At 34.6% G+C, this 24,150-nt stretch overlaps 1 long non-coding RNA gene across 1 annotated transcript; it reads right to left on the bottom strand.

The window, feature by feature from the left end:
* Positions 1-20,760: 20,760 nt before the first annotated feature.
* Positions 20,761-22,791, bottom strand: LOC140750338 (uncharacterized). The gene is made up of 3 exons (XR_012103195.1): positions 22,305-22,791; positions 21,786-21,994; positions 20,761-21,441 (listed from the first exon to the last, which is right to left on the bottom strand). It is a non-coding gene; the product is annotated as an uncharacterized LOC140750338 (long non-coding RNA).
* Between the last annotated feature and the right edge of the window lie 1,359 nt (positions 22,792-24,150).

Genomic DNA, 24,150 nt, shown 5'->3' with positions numbered 1-24,150 from the left:
TATATTATAAATGTATACTTAGACTTAGTTTTATATACTTAGTAAGACACACTTGTATAACATTGATATTATTTAGATGTAAGATTTATCACTAATTTAGAACATTCAATGTATTATTTGCGTTTTTTTTATTTTTTCCGTCCAAAAGAGCTCTCGGTTACTTAGCATTTTATTTTGCTTTTATTATACATGGTGTTTATTTAAAATAAATGATTTTGTAGTACTTTTTGTATTGTATGAAATATTGATGATAATTTTTAAAACTGTATGTAGTAGATATACAGGGTGCCGGGTAAACCGAGGGACATATTGCGAGAGAGTGTTCAGCACTCGATTCTCATCCTAAATATTTTTATATAACATTTTATTTAATCTAATAATTTTTGACACTACAATTTCAATGGATAACATTTACTAAATAATATTATACAATAATTATTATTGAACACGTATTGCGCTTTACACCTAAGTCGAAAAAATATCCGCGCAGTGGTCTGTACTGTGGAATTTAAGACATTTTTGTCTTAATTTTTTTTTGTTTTTAATCAACCTATATAATAATTATGAAAAGCTTGAACATGTCCGTCGTTTAACCGGCCATACTGTGTACATAGGTTTTAGTTTGTGTATTGTGTATTTTCGCCGTGCCAGCCGATTTAAACCTGTAATAAAGGTGTGGAGTGTGATTTTAAGGAGTTTGAATATCATGTCCATTTAGAATATTGTTATGGGAGTATTTAAGACATAAGACATAATGTAAGATTTACTTGATACAGTTATGTGAACGATAATATTTTTTGAGGTGAAAAATGTTATTATGACATTTTTTCTCAAAAAATTGCTTAAAATCTCTTCGCTAAGACACATTTTTGTGACACAATGTGTCAATGTGTTTTTATTTAATTTACTTCCCTGTGTAATAAATATAAAAGTTTACAAAAAAAATTGGGTTAAAAGTTTTTCGCCTTAGAGAATGTAATCGAATGACTGTTTAAGCGCTTCCACCTTGTATGAAGTTCATATTGCGTTTTTTTTTATTTTTCGTGTGCGTCGATGTGATGAGAGTTGATATTTCAATGGGACTTTAGCTATGTGGGACTAAATAAAATATTGAATAGTATTTTTTCTATTTAAAACCTTTACTATCTAAAAAATAAATAATAGCTTCGACTTAGGGAATAATACACTAATACTATTTTATTACTTTTTTATTTTACCACTAAAACTCATTTACTGATGTTTATTACTTACGGGCACTTGTCACCTCGCAAGATGAGAAGGGTCTAAGCCATACCATGACATTTCTTTCAAGACCTCAGACGTAGGTTTTTACTCGAGATGTTTTTCTTCGCCGAAATAGCTAGTGTTATTTTCCATAATACGCACAAATTTTGAAAAATCAGAGGCCTGGGATTCGTGGGAACCTCTATTGAGAGGGATTGGAAAAGGGGGGTTTCAATCGCCTAGGTTTTGTGTATATTCGATGCTGCTTTCAGCGTGGTAGTAATAATATTTTATTTAGTCCTCGTAGTGGTAGGTAGTGAGGGTAGGTGCCTTAATTATTCAGCGGCGCGGCACACGGCGGTTCACGTAGCGTGTTTATAGAGTTTTTATTTTACTACTTGAGATCACGAATAAATTTTTCAAAAATACACAATAATGTTGTTTCATTTTTATTTTCTTTAAACTCATAAGTTATTCACAATTGCACAATAATTTTCAACATATTAAATTGATAGGTTTAGGTAAAAAGTGCGGAACGTTTAAGAAGAGTTCAAGTGCAACATTTAATAATATAAGAATCATTTCTTTCTTAAATGATGTATAAGATTAAATGTTTTAATAAGTGATTAACTTTGCATTTAACCATGTAGAGACTTGAAATAAACATTTTATAGAGATAATATTTCTCATAGTGAAGGAAAAACCTAATTACATTTTAGATTTTATTCACATGTGCTGAAATAAACAAGAGAGTTAACGTGTTGAAGTCGACGCTACCTACAAGGGCTTCATAGAGCCCGATAACCTACTAATGGCGTAATCATCCACTCTGCACAAGGACGCAACCTGGCCTAATGCCCCAGTGCGCTCGAGGGCGGGAAGGTGGCGAGTGGGCGCGCGTGCTCGATGGGCCATGTAGCGTGCCCGAACCACTTGCGACCTCGATACACGTAGGGTAGTGCGGATGATTATCGATATGTGGAGGAAGTGTGGCTTATGGTCGAGTTAATGGTGTCTACGTTGGGTTCGTATTTGGTAGAATTCTTAGTGTTTGACTGCGACATCATTATAACAGTGATCTTTCTGCTATTTTCTGTGATGAAGAGTATGGTTAGGCCGTGTTATCAATATACCCAACTTAATCGTCATTGGGAGCGACTTGTCTATTTGTATAATATCAGGACGCCTATTTTTGATATAATAGGTATATATTCTATTTTTTAATATGTCTTCTAAGTTCTAAATTCATAGTGTGTATTAGGTTGGAAGTAATAATTTTATTAACTCAATACATACGAATGTTTATTTTATTTCTAATTTAGCATGTATATAATAACATTATATTTCTTTCACTAATTTAACAAGCTTATTTGTATTTCATTAAGAATCAAATAAAATAAAGTAAAAAAGTCATAAAATACATTTAATGCTCTTACAGTACCTACTGTCTACCTAGACATATCGCATTGAAACTCACAAGATCTTCCTTGGCTGTAAGGCCACTAACATCTCAGTGTCATAATATCGACTTATCCCATCCCTAAAGCCCAGTTCCCACGTAAAAGTGCCAGATATCGGCGTCAGCGTTTTGCAAACGGGTTAAGTGTCACAGGTGCTTAGCGGCCGATTCGCTTTAAACGGCTTTCAATCGACCGTTTTGCTACTGCAGAGCTTCTAACAAAAGAACTCGATTGGAGCCTAAGGTCGGGTGGCGTTCGACACCGTTTTAGCGGTTTTACGTACCTACTGACCTAAAAAGTAATGTTTACGTAACTACAACTTTGAAAGAGCGATTTCAGCCAACATATAAATCAAAATATTAATGGCTGATAAAATTATCTGTAACTTTTTAGACTCAGTAAAATTTAAGTTGTAAGTAGGCTAACAGGGTATCCGTAGGAATCCGTAGACAGACTGTCAGAGTACCTACACAATTAACAAAAATATTACTCTGTCAAAATTTATATTTTAGTTACGTATGGATTCGGCGTTGTAGTTTTCCTAATTATCCTAGTCTATATCAGACTCTTTTAATTCCAAAAATATTATAATAAATGGCCTTAAAAAACGAGATAACTTGCAACTTGGTGGTAGAACCCTTTGTGGTTCGACTCCGGCGGCACCACCGCCACACCTATTTCTACCTAATAACAGCAGTGTTAGGCGCTGCCTCAGGTAGGAATATCTAATCCTATCTGGGGTTGATTACAGATGTCCATGGGCGGCAATAGCCACTTACCATCAGGTGGACTGCATGCTCGTCTGCTACTCTTATATTATAAAAAAAAGAAAAACTTAAGTTATTGGTATTATTTATTAACTAGGTACACATATTTACAAGAAAATAAATGAAGTACGCGGGCGGAAACTCTTTCAAAAAAAGGACCCAATGAAAATATTTCAAAAAGCAATCCATGAATGTAACAATCATTTATATTTCACCCTCATGTCGCCATAAAGGCTGTATAAACAGCAACCCTCCTGCGGCCTCGAGAGGGCAGTGGCGGTAAAAACTGATTTTACGTTTACGACACCTGCCTCACACCTGCGCTACTACCCCCTAGAGGGCGCTTGTCCTTTACTGAGCACTTGTCTTACGAAACTGTTTGTGAAGCCTTTTGTTTGCTAAATAAACATTTCGGAGCTCGGTGCTACTCTGGGAAAAGTTAGGTTTTATGTCTTAAGTTACGAGTTACAAAATTACCTACATGACGCGATATAATTCCGTATCTAAGGAATGCCATTCTGTGATTAATAAAAAAAATACAACCATAAGATTATCAGTCGATCATCTAATTGCAGTCTTACTTGCAACTACAAGTCAGTTAGTAATTATACTGACCTAACACTGAGAAAGTTTAGTCTATAGACTACATTGGCCAAGAGCGGTGTGGTAAGCTTCATATATCCTGAAAACATTATAAAAATCTCTAAGGCTAGTGAGCTTCCTCCGGATATATTCCTCCACTGTAAAATCAAATTATTATTATTTCTTATTAACGCATATCTTTTATTTAGGGGATTTTAGGGTGGGAATGCTATCACCGTTTAAAAATGTTTGTTAATCCGAATGTCGACATATTTTTTTACAAGACCATAAATTACCTAGTCGGTGTTTATGTATTCTTTAAGCTACGTTATTACACAAATATAATAATCAGACCCTTAATTTTACCTTTAATTTGCAGTCCATTCAGTTTCCGTTCTATTCAAGTTGAAATCATAAGGTATGCCGTCAAACCCCTGTAATCATGCCCACCCCGGCTTGATCACAGGGGTAATGCACCCACGTAACGTAATTATCATTCATTTATTATTGTCATTATTCACGCTCTTGTATGGGTTGACAGATGAATCACTTGATTTGGTGTTATTAGTTCATTCGTAAGGTAGATATGCAATTATCTAATTCGTTTGAAAAAGGACTTAATTAACATAGAGAGAACTCTACTTCAAACAGTAAAAAAATAAGCGTTCCCATTTAGTCTTCGGAAGCAGTATCGCTTCCGTTATCGATTTTAGATAGAACTGTTTCCTTCTTTGGGTTCCATTACGAATGTCCAGCAGTAGCTAATGGGCGACATGTGCCATTTAACACCAGGTGGACTGTGCTTACTTGTTTGTTTCCTTTCCTAAGTAGTGAAATTTAATCTTTCTGGGTGCCAAATAAATGTAAGGTAAGTCTTTGATAAGGTTGTAGGCAAAGTGTAATGAAAACCCTATGACATACTCTAAGTCACTTGCGATGAAGTAGGCATTAAGTTAATTTCGCAATGCACTTGCTAATAATTTAATTATACTGAAATTCCTTTAAACTAAAACAGGCGAAACACAAAATATGCCGAAGCTACGTCCCGTACGACATAATCGGCTCAGACAGGTGCGGTGCCGAAACGTCGTCGAAACGAATTTTAATTCGCAACTAATTTGGCGCGCTTAAGAGTTAAAGCGGATTGCGAAGTTGATAATTACGGGAAGTTGCGGCCCGCTGAACTGAGCAGCGGTGGCTCTGCTGCTTATTGCTGCCTGCCTATATTTCTGATACTGTAGTGATGTCGCAGGCTCTTGTGTTATTGAAAGGCGTGTTGATTGAACGAATGCTTTATTATAACTAACTTAATAATACTCTAACACTAACTTATATTAGGGTGTCTTAGCTCCACACTACAATACTTACTTAGATTTTGAACTGAAAATATAAGTAGACATTTGAGATGCCCATAAAATTAATATAATGTTATGTTAATGGTATTGATGACCCGCGCGGTGATCACCATATTGAATTGACACGCAGAGGGTTCCGGGGTCGGTTCATGGTCAGAGAGATATATTTTTTTAATATATGAGTAGAAGACGAGTATGCAGTCTGATACCTGATGGTAAGTGGTTCCTGCCGTCCATATAGATCTGTAATCAACCCTAGATAAGATTAGATTTCTATCTGGGGTCGGCTACAGGCCACAGATGCACTGCTACGCCGGTAAGTGCGTACCACACTCTTTAAGCCAGAACACAGAAATGCTTTAAACTGCTGTTATTCGGCAGAAATAGATTTATCTATTCGTCTTTTGTGTATGCATCCTTGAAAAAATCCTAGTGTAAAAAACGTTTCTTATTTATAAGCTTCGTAGAAGATCGTAGCAGTTCATCTATAGGACGTGGGAGTTGTAGAGCAACCAGACATAGGTTATATAGGTGTAGATTATAACAAATAAGTAACAAAAATACAGGAGAATACTTAAAAACATTAGTAGGAAATTCTTGAAAATTTTGTGAAAGAAAACTACGAGTAAATATTTGAATTAGTCTGTCACCAAAACCAATTAGATTAGATGAAAACTTAAAGATTTGATTAAAGATATGAATCAAAGTACAAACAGCGAAGTTCATTGATTCGCTAGGATCACAATACGGCTCCCAGTTACCGGTGGCAGAAGTCTGGAGGCTCACCTCCGCTAAGACGCGGCGCGCTTGCCGCGGCACGCCCGACGTCTATCGACGTGTCGACGCACGCTGTGCTTAAGGTTATCGATATTGATAGGTTATATTGTTTTACCTACATAAAAATCGACTTGAAAGCACTATTCAATAGTTATTAATTATTATTCTGTAGTATCATTCTGGTCTATGGACAGAACTACTTTCCATCAGTACTTTATTGTTTCAGACTATATAAGTTTCATCATCATTCATTCATCATCATTCATCATCAACTCATTACTGTCCCACTGCTGGGCACGGGTCTTCTCTCAGAATGAGAAGGATTAAGCTATAGTCCACCGCGCCGCCCAGTGCGTATTGGTAGACTTCACATACCTTTGAGATTTTTTTTTTAATAAATCTCTCAGGTATGCAGGTTTCCTCACGATGTTTTCCTTCACCGTTTAAGCAAGTGATAATTAATTTCTAATACGCACATCATTTTTGAAAATCAGAGGTGCGTGCCTGGGATTTGAAACTCGGACCCCTCGATCGAGAGGCCGCGTTTCTTAACCACTAGGTTATCGCTGCTTACTAGGCTATCGCTGCTTGCCAAGGTGAAGTAAGATTTGATCACTGGCTTCTTTATGGACGAATTATGGACTTACATAAGTTTAAAAAAATAAAATTACGCAATACCCAAAGTGGCGTAGTAAACATATGATAGGTACATATTAAAACTTTCTGAAGCTTTGATATCAAATTTTGGGAAGAGGGGGTGAACATGTGATCAAGACAAAAATAAAGGCCGCCATTTTAGACTATAATATTTACCACACGTTATGTATTTAATACAAGGTAGACATATTTAGTATAAAGCGCCTTATTGAGTTATTGCATTGTTGTTTCCATATTCATATTGTTTATGGCCAGATTTACATGGCCACCAAGGATGGCCACGAAAATTTTCACATTTTGTATTGCTTTCATCAAATAAATTAAATTTCTATCGATGATTGAATCGACACTCAAACTCACCATCCCTAGGGCTGACACCTTCGAGAATATATTACTCCGTGCCACCGAATCTAATCACGATCTGACGGATTAATATCTGCTATCCGCCGTGTGTACCGGCCCTAACCGGCGGCCATTGCTTGCAATTACATCTATAATTTTACCACTGCTCTGTAGCTTATTACCAGGGGTTAAGGGTATATTTTGGCGTATTATTTTTGTTACTTAAGTTTGTTTTTCAAAATATTGAGTGGGTGCCCGGGGCAATTCGGAAGATTTATTATAATACCTGAGTCTTGTTTAAACTGTTGTTTAATGTACGGAGTTGTCGGATTACTGCGAGCCGGTTTAATGATGGAGTGATAGATGGCTGTTATATAATCTAATTAATGAACATCGCCGTGGGGTATTGATTTTAGAGACCATTTTGACTGGCTTAGAGATGTCGTGTGTAATTAGCGAATATTAATAATCGGTACCTAGTAATTTCGGCTTTTAACTGTTATTCTAGTATATTCGATTTTAAGATTGTAACAGAATTCAAATGAAATAAACGTGGTGAAGTAAGGAAGAAATACATATCCGAGGAGTTCCATGTTAGCATCGCGTCTGTGGCGGACCTCAGGTAGGACTGATCGTATCTGGAGTTGATTACAGATGAACATGGGCGGCAGTAGCCACTTATCACTTATACTTATACTTACTCATCAGGTGGGCCGTATGTTACTTCTATGTACCGTATATACCTACTATCATGTGCATTTAAGTAAAAAGCTATTGCTAGCTATATATTATTTTGACATTACAAACAGACATTATAATTTTATTAATTTGTATAGATGTATAGATGATATGAGGAATTCAATAACGTTAGCACGGAATGTAGTTCAAGTTCGCAGCGGAGCTGTAAAATGTAATATCTGTTACAGATTGGAGATCCGAGGTCAGCTGCAACTAGAATGTAATAAAATCGCAGCGGAGACACTTTTAAGAAAGAATTGCTGAAAACAGTGAAAAAGGAATACTTCTTAGATTTATAGGCAACTCCGATAAGTAATTTGACTTAAATAATTTAAAGCAGATCTTAGATTTTCTTGCTAACTTTTTTTTTATGATAAATAAGTCGTTGTCAATTTAGTCATTTAATATTACAATAATAATAATGCGCCCATATGGCTTCTGATAGGGTTTAATAGCTACAAATACCGCTATACAGGGTTCCGTGTCCTTTGAAGGGCAAAAGACGTAAATCTTTAAGAAAAGGCGCTTATAGATAAATCACCAATTAAACTTATGGCCGCATGATTAATTGGAAATATGGCATTTCTTCTATATCTCTTAAAACTATATTGAAATTCGTTACGAACTGTAATAAATGATGGTTGAAATTATTTAAGGCATAAAAATTCAGCACTACTTACGATCTTATGGAGACGTCGCGGAAGTAAAGCCTTAAACTTTTCCGCTGAATTCTCGAGATACAATAACGGTAATCCGTCTCATAACAGTGTACTCGTCTCCAAACTTATGCTCATAAAAAAGATTCCGCGGAGCCAACAAAAGGTGGAAATTTTTATCCGAAACGAGCACCTGCTTCGCTCGACAACTCCGAACTTTGAAAGTTCGGGCGAACTTTCGGAAACTTCGCGCCGGATGCTGTTATCGGCCGGAAGCGCTTTAGGCGACTTCCTGTTTTGACGGACGCGAAAAAACGATACCTAATGTAGTTTTGAAAGAGAGGTCGTTTAAAATATTAATTTAAATAAGTTTTTATGGTGTTATTACTTGGGGAGGTCGGATTTTGTTCTGGGAAATCATATATTTTAATGCTAATTTTAGATAAAAGGTTATATTACAATTAAATTGAAAGGATTTTTTGTCATGGACATCCGTGATCAACCCCAGATAGGTTTAGATATTCCTGCCTGAGGTCGGCCACAGATGCGCTGCTACCCCTGAGGACTAAGCTGGAACGCCTCGGGTCCTTCGAGCCATAACACAGTAGCACTTAATACTGCTGTTATGAGGTAGAAATAGGTTATTAATTCCCGTCTACCGTATTTCCGTGCGCACGTCGGCGAACACACGAGTTCAACAAGTTTATTATCCACACCTCGCCGGGACTGCTAAAAAATTACACCCCTCTATTCACCCGTCGTGGAACTTTTAAGTAATTTCCTCTCTTTTTTACAATCTTTTATTTTTAGAGGCTATTTGCGAAAAGAGGCATATTGTCGGAAATTCCAAAGTAAGGCATATTTAACTGTGATTTTAAAAAACTTTCTTGCTTAAACACATCGAAATATTATGAAATGTATTAAGTACTTATTTAATGAATGTAGTGTTTGCGAATACACTTAGTTGAAGGCTAGCTGTAGATTAGATGTACTGAATGTCTGTTTTCTTTTTTTTCATAGGAATCTCTCTTCGTATTTCCGTTAAGTATTATTAATTGTTTCATTTTATTGCAATTTTCTAATCCTTGATATTTGAATAATTTGATAATCCTTAGTTAGTATCAGTTTACATTAAATATTCGAGTAAGTGCAAAAATACACTCTGCTTAACCCACAACGCAACCTGCATGAACTTACTAATAACCTCTACAGCAGGAATAATAGAATCTACTCATAAAGTTGTTTTGCGACAAATTACGCGCGAGCTCACTGTAGGAAAATTACAGGGACTCTCAAGTGCAGTTGGGGAATGGTTTCGAATTCAAACAATACTCGCAAAAAACAGGCGCTCTTACAATTTCAAGGAGGCATTCACACCTTGGACGAAGCACCTCACAAACCTGTCACCTCCACGACTGACTTCCAACCTCCTTACTAACTTAACTTTGCGGCTAACATAGCCTTATTACCAAAATAAAGAGTTCATTTTAAGCGCGTTAAGAATTAAATTATGTTGGTTATTGTGTATTTAATTTTCGCTTCCAAGGAAATGCTCGTGACATTAAGTAAATGAGGAAATTAAGGAAACATTTCAGGACTCCACCTGCTGTACGGAATATTATATTTTATAAGTGTTATAATTGATATAGGATGGTTATTTTTATTCTTTAATTACATTTAATGTTGGCTTGTAACATGTTCATTTAATTGTTGTGAGTGGAACATTTTGTATCCGTATTCAATAGAACAGTAAAGGAATGTAGGCGTATATTATTTTTTATACATTTATGTATAAAAAACCACGCAGCAAACAATTGAGCGTCGTTTTTCACAAATGTACCCAGTTACCCACCCTACCTTCAAAACATGTAATTTTAAAAGTCATTATTTAACATAAAAATCACTCAGTAAAATGCACAAAATTAATTCTGCTCAACAGCTATCAACGGGCCATAAAAGTGTTGTTTCAAGTCAACAAGGGGGTGCGCTCATAAACAAATCAACGCCATCGGTCACCGGGGCCGGGGAAATAATGACACCTTGATGTTTAAGTGTTATTACAGGAATTTATAAAACCGGTTGATGTGTGGTTCTCGAGTAAATTACGGGGACATTAAGGGCTTTGTTGATACGTTGACGGCACCATCAGCATAATGTTGTCCAAATGATATCTAGCGATGCAAAGGTTCCAATATGATTGGCTCTATGTTAGTTAAGCGATCTTTGATGGGGTTCCTATCATACCAAATCTTTCCTTTTTAGCAGTGGTATTTGAATTTAAGTTGTAACTTGGATTACTATGGTTGCTACGCATCTGTTCATCATCTGTTGATTATATTTGGGGAAAAAAATATTATTTAAGTTTGGTACCATTTCCATTTATATACTAGATACTTAGCTGGTTCATTTAACATTCAAAATTACATAGAAATTACGCATCCTTGACACTTTTTATGTAATTTTATCTATAACGGGATATCCTAAAAGATATATAGATTCGCCACCTCCACCGTGTTACCGTCTTATAAAGATTGAACAATATCATCAGGCAGTCCGGGTTATTAACGAGTGCCGACACCTCCGCCGCCTTGTCGAGGAAAACACTTTTAAAACTTCTACCGCGTTATTAATAGGTTTCTACGTAGTCGTACCAGTGAGGGGAGGCTATATTATCGGTAAATCAAGAGGATGAAGATAAATAACAGAGTGTAATGAATAAGAATGAAGTTGGTGAAATGGGAAAGGTGTCAGAAACGTTTTCATACTATTTGAATAAGAATTTTATCATAATATCATTGCAGGTACACACTGCTGGCGTACAACGTTTTTCTTTGTCAACTCTCATGACAGTGGTGTGGCAAGGTATGGTAATATCAGATAGTTTCGAATTCGATATGTAGCAAGAAGGAAACCTGAATAATGCTCTACCTACTTTAAAGGAAATTTACCACAGTGTACGATACTTTTATAATATGAGTTGTATAGAATATATCAAAACATTTTTATTTCCACCTCAATTTATAGTTTACAAATGTTTTAGAGAAGCAATTGTGAGCAACATAATTTGGATTAAATCAAAAATAATTATGTTAAGGAAGAAATAAAATTGAGTTGATATGATTTGATTGGTATTTTCGATATCGATAAAAACAATGCCGAAACATCCCTCAACCGAAACACCTTGCAACGATGTAAAAATTAAGAAAGAGAGATTTTTAAAAGTCAGAGGCGACGGCCGAGTTAGTGACGCCACATTAATTCCCTGTCGATTACTTCGCGTTTCAGAAGTTCCGGATAAAAAACGTACCTGAAACTTGGTACTAATGATGGAGGAATGACGAGTCTTATATTCAGTGTGCAGAAACGTAAAAATAAGTTCTCATTATACTTTACACCTCGTTTGTTTGGTCAAGAATTCTTTATAATTACATTCGCGCAGATTCTGTATCGGCTTTGAATTTTACCAGACACATAAGCGTTTCAAATAAGGACACACTACAAGCATTAATACATTGCTGATACATTTCTATTTTAAATAATGCCTTTTCGCATCCATTATTGTCGCATTGCTAGGCATGGGTCTCCTCTCAGAATGAGAGGGATAGTCCATTGAGCCATAGTCCATAGCCCTGACGAAGTGCGAATTGGTACATCACACACCCGTATTTTGTTGTTTTTGTAAGAAAAGCGTGCAGATTTCGTTACGATATTTTCACATAAGCAGTAGGGATATATGTAGTTAAATCGTATGGTATATAGGGTTGTTTGCTTCATAAAAATGGTAACAAAATACTCAAGTGTTAGTAACGCATAGGTTTAAAAAACATTTAATAAACAAGAGCAGCGTCCAAAGGTCGGAACGTTAACAAATCAACGTCGCTGTCGTTTACCGCCGGCTGAGTTTTCAATTTGTGCCGTCTCACCGTAAGTGCGGCGTGCGCGCTGTGTGTCACTGCCCACGAGCTACGAACGAAATATAGCTACGAAGCAAGTGTCGCTACGAAGGGAATGTAGCTACGAAGGAAATGTAGGTATGAAGGAAGTGTAGCTACGAAGGAAATGTAGGTATGAAGGAAGTGTAGCTACGAAGGAAATGTAGGTATGAAGGAAGTGTAGCTACGAAGGAAATGTAGCTACAAAGGAAATGTAGCTACGAAGGAAGTGTAGCTACGAAGGAATAATAGCTACGAAGGAAATGTACCTACGAAGGAAGTGTAGGTACGAAGGAAGGTAGCTGCGAAGGAAAAATAGCTGACTACCCAAGGGTTGTCAACGGCTGACAAACTTAGAAATCAACCAACACACATTTGAAAATGATAAATTTGCAAAAAAAAGTAAAAAAAATACAATTGTTAAAATGTCTTTCCGACCACCCCTAAAAGCTGAACGCAGCGCCTAACAATACAGTTCTTAGGCATAACTAGGTAGGTAGGTGGTGCCCACGGGGACGAACCACGAAGGGTTCTACGATCTTCAAATGTAAAGTATATTTTATAACAACTTGTTGCCGCATCCATTTCTTAATGCCGCAATGTAGAGTGCACCCGAGTTGACTGTGTACACTAATGATAATTTATCTGCTCACATCGTCTAGTGCGCTGGAACGCAGCGATCTGCTGCATCAGCACTACACCAAATAAACTAAAGTGTACCTGCGAGAAGTGTACACTTGTTTAAACTCTTTTGTATTTTTTGGTCTCCTCGTTTATGAATGTGGTACAACTCATATTTTAGTAACAAAATAAAAATGATAGAATATCCTTTTTCCTCATAGGCCTACGGTAGAATTCATTGTCGTGGGTACTATAGACACATACATAGACAAATACACAACACCCATACTCAAAACGGAATTCAATCGCCTGGGACCAGGAAACTTTGCGCGTCAGACGACTGAACGTCTAAAGGAAAAAAGAGAAGATATTTTGGCAATTCTTGTTCAACTATTGTAGGTTTTTTATTAAGATAATATTTGTTGTCGTATTCTGGAATGTTTAATGTGAATCCAGTACTAATTAGTACCATTTTTAAACGTCAAATACTAATAGACTTGTCGGAGCAATCTTTCCTATACTCGTAAATTACCAAAAATTACCAATAAAGACGTACCTAGTATGTAGTTATTTGATATACATTATTGAAGCTTATGTAATAATAATAGGAGCAAAAAGATTGCTTTATAAAAGTTGGACGTCTCATTTTCCATTTCCGACGTAAAAATCCGGTAAAGAGCGAGTACCAATAACTTAATAACAGCGAGGTGAATAGCAGTTTGATAATGTCGTAAAAGATCGGCGGCCATCTTGAGCTCGCGTAAACCTCTCAGGGCTCCTCAATAATCCGGACAATAAAGAAAAATTCCAACCCCCTTTATGAAGAGGTAAGTCCTCGACAAATTGTGTCCAATAAGAGCCGTGGAGTAGCTGTTTGCTCCTTTTATTTTTTGACTGCTTTTATAGAATAAGATGTCATGATTCACAGTAAAATGTGTTGATTCTCTTGTTTAGATAACTATTTCACTTAACGATATGAGGGCATCTCAGATTAAGAGAAAGAGAATAATAATTTAGTAATTATTATTCTCTTTCTCTTCATTAACAGTACACGAGCTCAAACATTTGGTACTGTGCAGTGTGTAAGAGTGGTATTTATACAGTGTGCTAAGGTTAAAAACACATAAGCAGAAGTTTTACAATTCGTATATACGATTTTTAACTAGAATTTATATTTATGCCTTGCTAAGAAGCATGTGCCTAAAATAAATTACAATAAAAGTGGTATAAGAGTTAATGTAATTACCAATTAAAAAATACTCTAAATACATACATTAAAATAAATCTTAGTTAACAATAACTTCAAAAGTACATTATTAGATTAGATCCTTTTTTAAGCGTTATTTTTTACCTGCGTGCAAAATACTCTACGTTATGATTTATTGTAACACATCAAAATATTTGTACATTTTTCGTGAGGCACGCAAAAATTGTGAGGTTTGATAGAAAAAATAGGCTCCATACCTTTCTCTGTTCCTCTTGAAACCGGCGCGTGTAACAGACGACCGTGCAGGTAAGAACGCATAAGTGGATTGCCTTTCTGCTTTACATGCAAATATTTTGTGCAAACGTCCCGTCTCAACGTATTCCTATCTTTATGCGCCCCATTTGTGATTCTGAAATAGCTATATTCTGAGAATTGGTATATTTGATTCGCTTCCATGATCTGTTGAAAAATTGAAGTTTATGCAAATGATAGACAATTTGTTTTATTTCGTTTTGTGTGCGCGTTGTCTTGCAACACTATTTATTAAATAGAAAAAAAATAGCTCTACATTATAAAGTATAAGTTTATTATGCCAGTACAGAATCAGTTCAGGAGTTCTCAAAAAAGGTGATTAGGCATTTAATTTTTGATTTAAGAGCTTTTGTTACACAGCTACATATATGCGCCTTTCATCTTTGCATTTTTGTAGAATAAATTATCTAAAACATTTAACAAAACCACCAACATTGTTTCCAACTTTAACATCGTTTTCATATTGAAAATATCATATCAGTGGGTGAAAATCATAAGCCAGTACGAGAGATGAACGCTAGTGAAGCTGCAGACTCATAATATAAAGCAACAGCACGAGTATCATTGGTTCCGTAGCAAGGTATTCAATAAGAGGTATAATGGCGTATAATCTTGACGGATGATACGATCTTGCACCGACCGCCGGATCATGCATGATGGATCGAAGGCAGATTCCGCTCAATGGGGCTCATCGGTGTTTTTATACGCGGATTACTGTGAGTGTTCTGTTTCTACCGGTGTACTTAGCGCGATCTAGCACTTAGTGAGATTTGTAGTCTGATTATTGTTAGATCTCGATGTCTTCATTATCAAATTTACTTAAATAGCGATCGAATATTGTGTGAATCTAATTATTTGATCAGGTGGTAAGGTGAGATACGTGTACATTTACGCCTACAGACAAATCTAAATACAATGCTTTTTCTGAAGGGTTACACGGCATTGAACAGTCATGACCACGACTGTAATGCGGTTTGTAAAAATATGTTTAAAAAAATAGTTTGTAATAAGTACATTGTTACTAAACCTACTGCAGAACAGGTGCAATTGTGGTGCTGCTGTACTCAAACAACGATGAGCTTACCTTTAAATTTTTGAATATATTCTCTTTATCACTAAAAGCCTTAAAATATACCTACTACATATTTTAATAATCTGTATTTTGTTACATAAGCAAAACAACCGCATAGTATGATAAGTTTTATTACGTCAAATAATTGCTTTAAACTTACTAATACCGCGCTCAAGTGAATAGATTTAATTGCTGACTCTATCTCGTCTAAAGCCTATTAGAGGTCACCATATCACGTGCCACTTACCTCCAATTGAAGGTAGATTTAATTGTCCAACTCGCTTAAAGCGTCTTAAGTTTACCACACCGTCCAACGCCACTAGTTCGTTGTCCAATGGTCCCGACTCCCGACAATATATATTAAAAAATAGGTTTCAATTAATTGCTGATAAATTTATTTTCAAAATCGAATTTCTTTTAATTGACTTTTTGTCTACTTTCTTTACTTGCTAACTAAATATTCATTTAAGTGGGTCGTTACTAATTTACTATTCAAAATATGTTTACTTATTATATTTTTCTCTTCAAATTGTAATGTATTACGGATGAAATGTGTTTATGAAACTAAAATTATTATCATAAAAATAATCTGTGTAATGTATACCAACATCAAAGTGAAATCAATACAATTAATGCAGTTAAGTATGAACTGAAATAGATCCTTTAAAATTATCTTGAAGATCGGGACCCATTGGCAAACGCCCGAGTACTCTAGAAGCGAGAGCGAGGGCTAATAAAGTCTCATCATTACTTCGCGGCTAATCTCGCGCCGAGCGCGTCCGTGTGAGTGCACCTTAATGTCAGGGAGCAAGGCAAAAGCTGTTGCGGTAATATCTTTATGTGGCCTCCAATAAAATATAGGTTTTTGTCTGAAAGATTACTCTAAACTCCACTATAACTTGAAAGCGATGCGTAATATATTGGATCTTTTGAGTTGTTACATTTTTTTTGTTACTCATACAACTTAAAGCTTCGACAACAGAGAACATATTAGCACACTCGATAAACCGAATCATAACAAATGTATTGCACATCGACAGAGCCGTAATGGAACTGCGATGAGTTCTACATTTAAACGATTTATTATTAAAAGTACATAATAATATGTTCTGTTATACTAATAATAACTTCGATATATTATTGTAAACTATAATTACACTGTAATTATGTACATACTCTGTAATAACACTGTAACCCGCTCAAGTTTCTTGCCTTGCGCCCAACGTCTCAAGCGGATCTTGGCCAGACGGACGGCTTTAACTAATCTTATTATAGCCGTTTAAGGCATTGTGTGGCAGGAGGCGAGGAGGCCAGGTGACTTACATTCCTGAGGGAAGTTGATCTTTGTTTTGGTCTTAGGCTTCTCAAGTATATGGTGGCTTTATATGGCGGGATTTTATTAGTAAGTCATTCGTGTGCCACTGTTGGGTTTGAGCATGGATTTTGTTAATGATTTGACGGCTCACGTGGCGGTCTGAGTTTTAGGTTTGAATCCCGGCTAGGCAGATATCTAAATGTTAAATAATGAATGTAGATTTGTGGTATGAACTCTGAGTGTTTGTATATTCGTCTTTGTGTTTGTGATCATAGTATCCACGGCACAGCAAAAAGTGTAGGCCTTTGACTGCAGAAAATATTATTATTGCTGGTAATCACTAAACATTATAAATTGGGAAATATATGTAGGTAATCATGGTGCTTTTCCCTAAACGCTATCTGTGTTACTTTTGATTCCTAAAACATAAAATAGACCGAGCTCTTAAAATGCTTGGTTTGATTAAATGTGTTTAAGATAATTACATTTCAATACTCTAGACTCTAGTTATTTCTTTCGGTTATTCTATAAAATCATAGTAGAATTTATAATAAATAAAAGTCTTTTACCAGTCTTTCGTTTCTATTATCGTTATTTGTCCCGTTAACCTTTAGAAAGACCTGTTCACTGAATGCTTGTAGTGCGGTATATCTTTTAACCTTTTGTCTAGATACAATGTTTTTATATAATGTCTGACATCTGAATAGAAGATTCGCAGATGTAATCACTCCTTATTTGGTACTAAGTTATTTAAATCGCATTTGCATATTCGTAGTAGAAGATTAATAACTTGATTAAATGTTTTAAAACGAAGACTACAAAATGTAGGAGGATATAAATTAGATAAGAAAGGTTGTGAGGAATATTCCACTTAACAAGCATAACGACCGCATTCCTGTAAATATCTTATTGCTTTTTTACAGTTTTAGAGCGATAGATACACGAGTAATTACATCAACTCAAAATAAGGCAAAAAGCTACATAAATAATGTAAAAAGGGAGGAATATATTTCAAATCGATAAAATAGTATTGAGACGATTAATTTTTACTTAAGTATTATGTGATTATAAACAAAGTATTTTAACGATCTATGCTTTAACTATGAGTAATTAACTTGTAACAGAATTAGTTTATAAGTACGTACTCATTAGTTTTACTTATAAACATTTATCATAAACCTAAAAAATATGTTTTTGGAATTTGTTTATTTTGTTTACCTTGAATCGTATTTATCACAGCAATAAATCAATGAACTTCTCACATCACAAATATTTAAATCGCTGTTCGTGCGTGAATAGGAAGCTGTAACGATATCGTTATCATTTATCTCATTCAGAATTTAAACAATGTTGACCTCTAAGGGTGTACGCACACTTGAATGAAGTATTGGTCAAGAAGTTTTATGCCTGCGATATAAGAGGGTATAGGATATCGTAATCATGCCGTACAATGCAACCTGTAAACGCTTTATACACTCACAGCCCCACACGAGGATTCCCTGTATCGTGGGTGCCATGGATACACACAAAGACAAATACACAAACACCCAGACCCAGAAACAGAAATCTAAATTCATCATTTAGAAATCTCTCCGGCCGGGGATCGAACCCGGGACCTTCTGCGCGTCAGACCGGCATGGTGACCGCTCCGCCACGCGGGTCGTCAATTGTACCACCAGTAGCAAAGAAGTCTTCATATCCTTTTCTCATGTGTTTGGTTTCGATTCTCGGTCACGCAGATAAAAGTCTTTGCGTTTATGTACTATGTAGTTATGTGTAAACATGGCACTCATGATACGGGAAATCATAGTGCAAGGCTATAATAATGTTGAATGTGTACACAGCGTAATTTGTAAAAAAAACATTAATAATTTCTTGCTGATAAATATGGGGATTCCCGCAGACTTTACGATTTTTACCATTTGAATACAACGATAAAACTTTGTAAAAACGTTACATGTTTTTTGCATATGATACGTGATCCATCAATTGATTAAATTACATTATTATATTTATAGCATTCTCTATGTTTTTTAATCAATTTCAATGTTCAAATTGAAATGCCACGATAAATTGAAAGATGTTCTATGTAGATATTAATGTTATAACTTTTTTGTTTTAAATTTATCATGATGTTATCTATAAAACAAATGTAGTTTTTCCTAATTAGGAATTTACTATACTATATTTTTTCGAATAATAAAAAAATAACTATCTGCCCGTTTGCTTTGATTGCATTATACAACCGAATAAAGCATACCTGTTTTATTCCGGTTTTCGATACTGTCGTATTTTTTGTTGTACTCATTGATATACTTAAGTATAAAACGTCATTGGTTGTACTCGTATGTTGTTGATGAAGATTTTCCTTTTTTAATATTTTGTAAAATGTCATTAATATAAATTAATTGCAAGCTTAAAACTAATTGACAAATTACTGAACAACAAAAGAAAAAACCAATGTGTATCTAGAATGACAACAAAACCTTTATCTCGTAATTTGAAAGGTATTTTAAAGATGGCACGCGGTGACCGGTCGCTGTCTAGACCGAGTTAATTTCCCAAATACCTGTGCACAATGGGGGACGGTGGGGAAAAATGGCACAATTTTCTAGCGACAATGGATTCGTCCTAGGGGTTGGATAGGACATTTAGCTGTAATGTTTATCTTTTTGTAAGCTCTTCTGTTTTTTTCTTAAAATTTACTTAACGGCATTTATAGTCAGTATTTCATTCGCAAAAGTGTATTAAAAGTTTGACGCTTATTTTTAAGTCTGTGTAACGTTGTATCGTAGATTTGAAATCTAATACCTTTAAACGAGCAATTCTTGTATATATATATATATCAACGAACTCGGAAACGGCTCCAACGATTTTCTTGAAATTTTTTATCTAGGGGGTTTCGGGGGCGATAAATCAATCTAGCTAGGTTTTATTTTCAGGAAATGTCGTTTCAACCGTGTTCCTACAATATCATTAGAGTACGAAGCTAAATTTCGCCATTATTTACGAAGTTAGAATAGCCCGGTGGAGAAATCGGATGCCTTAAAACGCAGGAAACCTGGGTTCAAATCTCGGTCAGATTGTTTTTTTCTTTTTTTTCTCTTTTTTTCGTGTTTCTTATTTTTGTGAGAAAAACTGTTCTTGGGAAACAAAAATGAAACATTTTTTTTTTATTGACTTAGCTTAAAAAAGGTAGTCATTCAATTACATTACAACATTATTTGGCTCTTCCTGCCATCTATTGGCGAGTAATAAGTACTATTTTTTTCTATTATGAAGTAACTGTCATGTAGTTGTCATGCAACACTATCAAAGAGTATAGTAACCTAGGTAAGAAAAGAGAGGCATCTTACGTGATAAAATTGACACGCTTGCGCACAACCGCCGCCAAGTGAATTGGTGTGAATTGTTGCTAAAGGTACATACGTATAAATACTACGTATCTATATGATTCATATAAAATGCATAGTACCTATAATATCTCATATTTCATAAAGATGATTTTTTTTATACTGTGTGGAGACAAAATTAAGAGTTATAAAGACGCTTATATTTATATACTATTTACTATATAAACAGTATTTTATAATAATAAATAAATACAAACGTCCATATAACTCAATTATGTCTCCACACATTATAATAAAATTAATCATGAAATAAGAGATATTATACGTATGATGCATTTGTACATATATTGAAGCGCCAGAATTGAAGGTGATATGAATAAAAAAAATAGATTAAATAAATATTTATTATATATTATGAAAACGCTCAGAAGGAATTCCAGAAATACAATATATTCTTCCATAATCAACATTTTTACAATTATACATCTTTATATGAACAAATTTATCACACTTCCATTATAAAAGAAGACGTTGCAAAAATCAATCGACAGTAATTCATAACTCAAAGCAAGAGTGATCATTCCAAAAACATAAAAATAGAAAAAGTATTTAATAAGTGTCACAAATTATTAATTATCAGCAATTAAGTCTGTCTGTAACAATATTAACAACTTAGTATATATGCAATACTAACAAACTATTTCAATATGCGAAATATTTAATTTTCACATTTTTATAATATTTTTATAAATATCTTCTATGCTTAATAAAATATTCTTGTGCATGTTGCTTAAGATGGTCATCATTTTCTGTATAAATATACAGAAACCAGATAATTTTACCAGATAAAATACGATTAATTTGTCTGCACCAGCACCATAAATAAAAATGTTATTTGATACATCAATAAATACTATCCTGAACTCATTTGTGTGGATATTACAATTAAACATTTTAGGTTTTCCATTTGTGATTATTGTTTTCCTTTTGTCATTTTTCTTCTTAAATTTCTCTTTTCTTCCTGCATGGTTCTGTATTTTCCAATCATAAAAGCTGGCCCCTTTTTCTGATCTGCAAAATAAATGTGGCTTTATTAAATATTTATATAAGTAAAAGCAAAGATGTTAAAACTTATATTTAGATTTTTTGTAAGTTTTTGCTACAAAATGAATCAATATTAACCTGTAATTAACGCTTTGGATGTTGAAGATTGGGCATCATTGTCTGATTTCAGGTTAGCTTTGAAAATGTTAATTAATGTTTTACAATTTTTTTTTATATTTGGGCCTAACAATAAAGCAGATGTGGTACCAATCAAATAGTTTTACTTTCTATTTATATAGCTTCTTACTACCCATGCAGAATATAGACAGTCTGTTTACAATTTGTTATACATAAAAGAAATATAGACCTACCATTTAAATGAAGTGAAGCTACTGCCAAATTTTTTAAGCAATGATTGTTAGGAACTTTGTCTTCTGGTATTAAGTGGTAATCACACACTCCCTTATTTTAATAAATCTTCTCATATTCATGTTCTGGTATTTTGTTACCCAAAATGGAAAGCCAAGATGCAAACAACTCCACTTTTTACTAGGATGAGGATAGCGATCCAGATAAGCTCCTGAAAAAGTACAACACAAGTAAGAATTTAAAACTAACTTAGTAACTTATAATTCAGTTATAACTTCAATACTATATAAAATACGTAATGATTTCAATACTTGACGGAATATATTAAACTCTCAACACTTAGTTGACAGCAAATTGATAATGAATAACTGCCAAAAGTTGTATATTGGCACACTTAAAACAAGAAACTACAAAGGACTTCTTCCTCGTAAGATAATTACATAAAAATGAATCGATGTTGGTTTATGCCACATCGAAAGTTGCATTATGAATGATAAATAAAATATGTTTCTGTAACTTACCAAACTCCGCGCATCCGAAAACGCAATAAACTTTTCTTTTGGAGAACATTTTCAAGAGTTAAATCAACGATAAAACATAACTGGGATTTTGGAAAAAGTTGAACTCAACTGTCAACAGGAAAATTTTCCATTGTAGAACCACAGAATACCTATACTTAGAACGTTCCATTGCACACTTTCATCATAAATCAAAACATGGATATATTATTATAAATAAATATATTAATAAATTAAGAAATATTATTACATAATAATTATATTTTTATTAAATTTATATATTATTTTTATTAAATACATGTTTAGGGGAATTTTCAAATAATTGAGCCAATTTTAGGGGGTTTTGACTTAAGTTTAGGGATAAATATTTTTGAGAGTTGGTAACACTGGTTGATGCCCCCAATTCTACAGATGAAGTTTTCCGGAAACGAATCTGAAGTTTTTTTCTAAGTGTACCTCCCTGGTGACGACTATAAGCTTTTATGTATGCGTTTGGTGACTTTTTATTTCAAATAACCGGTATTTTTGTTTTATGATTACAACACCGAGCAAAGCTCGGTCATCCAGGTACTGAATGTTTAAACCGATTAAAATGCTCTTTATTTTATGTGGTTTTCCAAAAATATTTTACGAAGTAGTAGATTATCGACATTATAATAAAATTACATACCCTTAATCAATTGATTAAGAAAGTCAAATTGGAATTTATGGAGTAAGTTAAATATTTAGACGAAAAATAATGTAGTACTTATTCGTATTTACTAAAAGTAAATGTTTAATTAAGTGCAGTTATGAAATACGGTGTGGCGTTAGCAGTAACGTTGAAATCTGTTTTAGAATAATTGTTATGAATGTAGTTTGGCGACTTCCTGACAATATGCGCCCCGTTGATTTGTTGAGTGCACCGTCAAAGATTATGTAACATGTAGAGAGTTTTATTTAGAAGTTAGTCTAGTCCATTTTAGAAGTTATTCTGGATATGTTTGATACTTGATACGTTTGTGTCTAACTATGTAAATTAATATTTTTTAAGTGGAGCGATTGTAACAGTAAGTAAGTGGCTTAATTGTAAAATATAAAGGTTACGCTAAAAAACCTTTTCTAAAGTTTCTTGAGCGTTAGTGGAGAGATGCATTAGGGACCTAACTTTTTTCTACCACACCTTGAAAGTCTCGTTAAACAGTTGATCCTGGCATGAAAATCAGTCAATTTATGTATTAGTTTAATCACTATATATTAAGTTCACTTTACTTTTTTTGTATATGTTAAAGCAAAATTCTAATATTCCTGCTCGATCCACTTGAGAACAATGAAGAACACAAGCCTGGGTATCGTGATAAATGTCAAATAGCAGTCAACGAGATTTAAAAGCAACGCACATGGTTTGGCCACTAACTACTACCTTTATCGGACAATTTACTTTGAAAGAACGGTGAAGTATGCTTCTGGCCTCTCCCAAGTTGTGGTAATCTTAGAGCTCAGCAGTGTGACTATAAATGCAGTTGCTCTAAAGGAAAATAGGCACAAAAGGTTTAAAGCATGTAAATGACTCTTTGGCTGTGTGTCGGGCAGTAAATCAGCGGAACAGCTCGTGTCGGGTGTCACACGCATGCTCTATGAATTAGTGCTTCCGCTGACCGGTGTACTGTTTATCACCTTTTCGTATTTATTCGGAGTTGTACGACGCTGGTTTGGTTGCATTATGCAAGCGAATGAATGATTGGATTTTTCCTATTTTGAAAGATTTTGGTTTGATTGCCGGGTTTAATTGGATTGTCGTCGCTTCTTTGTATAGAAGTAGCAGAATCAGGAACAGCGGTCTACTTAATGGTAAGTAGCTACTGCAGCC

The sequence above is a fragment of the Epargyreus clarus genome, unplaced genomic scaffold (assembly GCF_041222505.1).
Source record: "Epargyreus clarus isolate Ecla_fem2 unplaced genomic scaffold, WU_Ecla_fem_2.2 ptg000019l, whole genome shotgun sequence".
Taxonomy (NCBI): Eukaryota; Metazoa; Arthropoda; class Insecta; order Lepidoptera; family Hesperiidae; genus Epargyreus; species Epargyreus clarus.
This window is presented reverse-complemented; position numbering and strand designations above follow the sequence as displayed.